The following is a 7,496-nucleotide window of genomic DNA, read 5'->3' as shown; positions in this document are numbered from 1 at the left end:
TCGAAGCTGCTCTACAACAGCAAGAACAGACCTCTCTCCAGTACTGGATGGCGAGCCCTGCCCAAGGAATCGAACAAAGTGGTAACTAGTGACCGAACTGGTCACAAGACATTGAACTGTAAAGGACATTGAACAAAGACATCGAACAAAGATATTGAACTGAAAAGAACATTGAACAAAAGACATTGAACTGACCTGGGACTTGAATAGACTTTATATACACTGCAAAAGGGACTGAACTGGACCTCTTTATTTTGTTTGTATGCGCGCTCACCCTTGGTTAATGTTATTTTCCTAAATGCATGTGAACTTTACGCCCATTTACAACATCCGCAGTAAATTCAACTGTTTTACTACAAGTTGTGTTGATTGTCTCACTGTGGTTGTTCACCTCTCGGCTCCTACGAACCTAGAATCTTCTGATCTGGTCCAAGCCCTTTCCTTTGTACGGGTCTTCCTGGCACAGCTAGTTCACAGTGCCTAGTCCCTGGGTATAGGGGGATAATAGATAATACGTGCACACCAACAGAGGGCTACACATGACCTTTGCAGGAGCAGGATCAGGTACATGAAGGAGGAGATGGACATAGAAATGGACATTCCGCCATTTCTTAAACACTTCAGGAAGACCAGACTGTAGAAACTGTTGAGCATATCAGTCTGCAGTTGAAGTATCCATGTATGCTGCCATATACAAAATAAAACAAATGAACAACCGTTGGTTTCAGAGATGTGTGTTATTATACATTACGTTACATTCATTCATTTAAAACTGGTTCATTTCGTCCATAGTATAAGATATACGAGTCCTTTAAGGACGTGATTGTCTAACAAAATAAAAATTCAACCGCCTCCTCCATTAGATGTTTGGTGCACCACATGAGCACGATTGCGACTGTTGTGACAAGACCCCTTTCCTCGGCTGGGCAAGAGCTTTGCAGGAGCAGGATGAGGTAGACTGGAGAAGGAGGAGACGGGCACAGAGATGGACATTTAAACATTTGTTAAAGACGCCATGAAGGCCAGCCTGTAGAAACTGTTGAGCATATCAGTCTGTAGTTGAAGTATCCATGTATGCTGTCATATACAAAATAAAACAACTGAACAAGCATTGGTTTCAGAGATGTGTTTTATTTTACATTGCATGAGCATATCGGTCTGTAGTAGAAGTATCCACGTATGCTGCCATATACTACAAAATAAAACAAATGAACAACAGTTGGTTTCAGAGATGTGTTTTATTTTACATTGCATAACATAACATAACATAAGCATTATATTGCATTCATTCATTCATTCATTCATTCATTCATTCATTGAAAGCCGGCTCATTTCACCCGTAGTAGAAGTTATACCAATCCTTTAAGGACATGTGATTATCTAACATAAAATTCAAGCCCCTTCTCCTGATCAACACGTCGTTGCTCAACTGTAAGATGTTGGCAAGTCTGTGTGTTCTTCGGACCCCAATACGCGGGCTATGTAGATAGAGTAGCCTTCCCTTGGTGAAGGTTCCTCACGGGTCTCGGACTACCTTCCCGTGCGCATTACCTCGGCCTATCACATACATCCTCCGGAGGGTGTCCTCCACCAAGGCCGTGTGCACGTAGTCCAGAAAGCCCGCTTAAACTTGTCGCCCAAAGCCGCGCGGGCCTTACGGGCGAAGCTTTCCAGGGGCTCGCTTTCGACCTCCCGGTCGTCGGACGCCTTGTCGTCACGGATGTCCCCGTTGGGCACTTCACTCTCCGGAGGGTCGCCGGGTCCGTATCCCACCGAGACCATGACACTGTCGGTGTCCCCGTAGATGACAGGGCAGTGGTGCCGGTAAAAGGTAGACACGCAGCCGTTTACCATGGAAATCTGTTGCTTACCATGGCCGGATATGAGAGGCCCGCACGGGTGAGGAGCTGTTCCGTAGAAGGAGCTGGCCAGGACTTTACACTCTCCCTCCTGCATCTTGTAGTAGACGCGGTCGGCCTCGCTGATATCGGGCTACTTGAGTTTCCTCTTGAACTCGGCCCGCTGGTCGAGGTAGTACTCGACCGAGGATGAGAATACGGCCGGTGCACGGACGAAGCCGTCTCGGCTCTCGTCGTACTTGAGGATGAGTGACGCGTACTCGAACCCCTCGGCTTCCCAACTGTAGCACACCCAGCCGGACAGAATGTGGGGGAATTTCGCGGGAGGCCACGGGATGGTGGTCTCGGGCGAGATGTTGAGAGCACACATGATGGATGGGTACATGCTTGCAAAGTCAAATCAGAGCTCCAGGCCCATGCCGAGTCCCGAGTAGTGTAGGCCCGTGAGAGGATCGCACACCGCTCCCCCTTTCCACTTCTCGCCATCTCCGTTGTTGGAGTCGAGGTTGGGATCCCACCGCAGACGGCTCTTCAGCTCGACGGCTCTTCAGCTCCATCCCCGCGGGCCCCGCTTTGACTCTGAGCGTGTCGAGCGCAAACTTGAGCTGCGGGATCTGAACCGAGTGAATGCTCTGCACAAAGCCGCCAAAGGTGTCCCCTCTCCCGTGCACCACGACGTCCATATTGGGAGTGGTCCTACACCTGTGGAACAGAGCAGAGACGGGGTTGAGGACTTTAGCCAGCCTGGCGCACAGCTGTGAGTCGACCAAGTTGTAGACGAGCACGGCGAAGAGACTCTTCCCCCCGAGTCTGATCATCTCGTCCATTTTAGAGTAGCCGAGCTTGCAGAGCTTTCTGGCATCTGTGCAGCTCCCGGACCTTGGAGATGACAAAGGGCGCCACGTCGTTTAACTTCATGCTGGTGCACGCGAACTTGATCTCTCGGGTCTTTGCCATCCTGTACAGATCGATGATGTTCAGACCGCAGCTGTTCATCTTGAAGTGGCCAACTTTGGCCTTGTCTTTGTTGAACCTTTCGACGTGCTCGGATATCAGCCGGAGCTTGTACTCGGTTAAAGTTCCGCCGCGCAACAGCACCGAGCCCACGCTCTTGAGCATCTCCTTGTACATATCCAGGTAGCGGACGTTTTCAAACTGGAAAAAAGGGACCGCGTCCTCGGCCAGGGCCCTGGTCACAAAGAGCCCGCTCCAGGCTCGCAGGTGCGAGGAACAGCTCTGCTGATCAAGGCGCTTGGCATGGTTCGATTCCGCATAAAAGTGAACGCGCTGCTCGATCACCCTTATGTCAAACTCAGCGTTGTACACGTACAGCAGCTTGATGCCGTGGTGGTACAGCAGTCGGATCGTTTTCTCCAGAAGCGCGAGTTCCCCGGAGCATGGGTAGAACATGCCTTGGGCATGTGGGAGTTGAGGATCACGAGAGACACGCATGTGATCTCGTGCTGCTGGCCCGGCATGTCGGGCGCCAGAGCGGGGATGGAGATGCCGCGCTTGCTTTGCTCGGGCAATTGTCTCCTGCCCGCGTCGAGCGCGTGAACCAGCTTGGCCCTGTACTTTGTCATCTCCGCCACCGTGCTCTCGGTGCAGTAGGGGAACTTGTAGGCGAAAGACTCGCATCGGAGGGACGCGTCCCGGTACGCTTGGTCAAACACGGTCTCGATGTCCAGACACGCCGCCTTGTAGAAATAGGGCACGTGTTTACCGTCAAAGAGCTTGGCCTCGGTCTCGGACCGACGGTGATCGTAGACGAGTTCGTGGGCCGAGACGACCCGGTTCAGCCTGTCTACGGGGACGAAATACACCCTGCCAAACATGACGTCGAAGCACAGGGCGAGCGTGTTGCCATCTCGAGCGATGTAGTAGCCCCTGTCTGGGCAGAAGTCGCCGAAGGTCAGCGTGCCCCATACGGTTTCCATGTACCTTTTGGCCAAGGATATGCATTTGAGTGGGAAAACCTGAGCGTTTACTTTTCTCTTGATGTCATCGTGAAGATTGCGGACGCCTACCGGCTCGGCAGCAAAGTACTTAGACCAAGTTTCCCGCACCAGGTCCCAGGTCTCTTCCTCGGCATCCTGATCACGAATCAGGTCTAGGTCGTAGCCCACGAAGGGGACTTAGACCGGTAACCTTGATGTGCACCGTGGTGTAGACGCCAACATTTTGTTGGGCCTGCACCACCAGGCCCCTGCACAAGAGCGCCTCTTCCTGCCTGTGAAAGATGACAGATTTGATCAGCACCCCGACCAGATTAGGTTCAAGCTCGGGGTCGACGGCTCTGCGCTCGGGCTAGATGTTGAGGAAAAAACTCACGAAAGGCACCGCTTTGTCCATGATTCTCAGAACCCAGTGACCGGGGTTTACAGCGCACGTCCTCCTCCCCGGCTTTCCTCCTCTTGTATAGGGATCGAGCGTCCGACAGAGGGTTGATGAGACCTATCCGACCGAGGAGCAAGAGTCTAACAGAGGGCGAAATCTGCACCGCTGAGGAGCCGAGACAGCTGCTTGCTGACTGGCTGGGTGGCCGGCTGGCTGGCTGGCTGGCCAGTTCATCCGAATGGGGCTGAATCGTCCGACCGGGAACAAACCTACAGCGAATGTCTGACGCAGGGTGAGACTGTGAAAAATATCCAACCGGGGAGCAACAGTCCAACAAGGGGCAAACTCAGCCCTGCCGAGGACTCGAGACGGCCGGCTCGTTGGCCGAGTCATCCGGACGGACCTGAATCGTCCGAACGCGATGAATAGCGAACCCACCGCTATCGATTGTACCGCATATGTTTAGGGTCTAAGGACTCGCACAGTGCTCACTGCCGGAGAGAAGACCCCACTGCGTACTTGCCATGGCAGCTAAGAAAACTAAGAGCGTGTCCCCCTGCTGTGACGTGTTGCCTCACAGGGAGGCGAACACAGCTGTGGTAGAATGGATCCGGGTTCCTGTTTTTTGCGGTCGAAACCGACATACTGCACGACAGGCTATCCGACGAGTTGTCCTTCGGCGCGTTGTCGCTGAACAACTGGGTGACTTTTCAATTTCTCCTCTACCTCACATACTGCTGCAAAGGACAGTTTCTCCAAGTGACTCTGGAAAACCCATTTCTACAGCATGTTGCCTCCTATCAGAGAGGATTTCGCTCACGGGCGCCTATTCTGTTTTGTCCTGGATATGAGCAAGGACGACTTGTGCGACATAATAATAAACGCTCGACCCCCTAGCGCCGGCGCGTGGCACAGACTGGGTGCATCGGACGCCGACACGGACGAGTACGTGTCGGGCACTCAGCTGCTCAGTCTCATGAACGTGAGCGTTTGGTGACTATTTGTAAACTGCTGCAATGATAAGAGTGTCTTCCACGACGACTGCAAGGCATACCCTTGTACGTGTTTATTTTTTTTTGTTTTTGAGATTTTTCTTTTACAAGGCATTTAATGCTCTCGAGAAAGTGAGAATGTACATACATATAATACACCATGAATCACGACTGAATAAAAGGCATACACACAATCGGAGGTCTGCCGGGTCCAAAACACACACATACACAGTGTCCTGACTGACACCGTTGATGGTGGCCATTCGTGAAACGCTCCGATGAGAGCATGTTCTCCTCGAACGGCATACCCTTGTACAGGTTTTCTACATGTTTCAATGCTCTCGAGGCTATAGTAACCAGTGATAATGTACACATATGTATGAGACACCACAAAACATGACTGAATAAACCATTGTATACACACACACACTCCCCAGATGGTCTGTGTCTTTCTAGAGTCATTCTCTCGCTTCCAGTTCCCGTTCTCGTCGCCGAATCTGGTCTCTGACCATCGCCGTGTCTTCCTCGGTCATATGAGCAGCCTGCGTCCATTCCGTGTCCTGCAACAACGTCAGAGGACTGTTGGTGTTCAGGTACTCTCTCGAGAAACTCATCGACAGCGAATCTCCCGACCTGTTTGTCAAATCGCTGATCCACAGGCACGTGCCTGTGGCGAAGGCCCGCATAGACAAGGTGCTGTGCGACATAAAGAGCAAGCGCAGGACGCGCGGGCTCGCCTTATTGCTGAACGGCGGATGGCGTTATTGCAAACAGAGGCGCACCCAGGAACCCCACGGGGGGGCGTGCAGCAGAGACTGCCAGATCGCCTACTCCTGCTTTTACAACGCGTCCAACTGTCACCCCTTCGTCATAAACAAAGACGAGCGCGGCTACTTTGCGCACCTGTACCCGCATCTGGCTAAACTGGAGCGCCTGAGCAAAGAAATGAAAGTCAAGTACAGAGGACGCAGGCAGTTCGAGAGCATAGCGGATATGGTCTTCAATATCCTGGTCAGGCATCGGTTCAGCGAGAACGACTCGCTGTACGAAGGTCTGAGCGACGTGATAGACGACGAGATGAGCAACTCGAGTCTGTCTCTCGGCCGCGGCCTCGCCGAGATCCACGAGTCGTTGTACCTCGCGCCGAGCGGTCACGACGACCTTTGGACAGCTCTGCCTCGAGACCAACGCGGTCTATAAGCTGTGCGTCGCGGCCTGTCTGCCAGACATATGTCCCCGGGCCATCGACATACAGGGTCGCTTCGCCTGCAAGGCGCTCGGGTACATCTTAACCCAGATCCACGCGCAGCATCTCAAGACCAGCTTGAAAAACGAACACTTGTGCATTTCGGGCATCGACGCGATGTTCTTCTCCGAGAAAGAGGACAGGGAGGGGCTGGACTATACCACCCTGGTGGTTGGAACCCATATCTGGGGCCAACCTCAGGGGCCTCCACACCTAGCTCCCAATCCTGGAGCTGCACCAGCTGATGGACAATATCTCCACTGTGCCTGATGGGACCCGGGAACCCCAGGGCCAGTGGGTTTTCAGGCAGGATGAAAAACAAAGGAAAACATGGCAGGAAACTTTCAAGGTGGCGTTGTGAACGTGCACAGGAGAAATGACCGACCCAACTGTGGACTCTAAGCTCTGACTGACTGTATTTGGTGACCACAAAGACTGACTTAAGACTGTGTCTATCTCCTTTGTCTAACAATGTATCTATTCAATTGCAGGAGTGATGGTCCCAAAAGTGTGTGGGAGACAAAATAATGTGCTTTAATTTCAACAGGCGGAGAAAGCACTGCTGTTATTATAATGCAAAACTAACACCATGACTAACTGTTGTGAATAATTTGTTTTAAATGTTTGCAGGAGACCGTGGAGTGGCTATTCTGATTACGTGGTCTATTTTTTTCTTGATTGTTACCTGTTGTACTGTTCCATGTTCGTTGTGTTGGATAAATACGGCCGATTGAGCGCTGATTATCAGTGGTTAATGGACAAAGATTGAATAAGCTGAATGTCCGCTATAAATGTGTCTAGATTGGTCTAAAGCGCTTTGTGTACACAAATAGAGTCCGGACTTCAGTGTGTGAGGTAAATGCTTATTAATTAAAAGAAACTCAGTCATTCAGAAAGCCGACAGTGAATATACCACATAGTGATGACAAAGAGGTTTGAACCTGAATTGACTGAGAGGGGAAAATCAATATAATGGGAATAGTTGGTGCAAGAGAACTCCAACAGAGTTAATTAGGGACGCAAAATATATGAACTACAAAAATGAAAAGGATATAAAATACC

Source organism: Monopterus albus, unplaced genomic scaffold (genome assembly GCF_001952655.1).
Source record: "Monopterus albus unplaced genomic scaffold, M_albus_1.0 scaffold662.1, whole genome shotgun sequence".
Taxonomy (NCBI): Eukaryota; Metazoa; Chordata; class Actinopteri; order Synbranchiformes; family Synbranchidae; genus Monopterus; species Monopterus albus.
Note: the sequence above shows the minus strand (reverse complement) of the source record.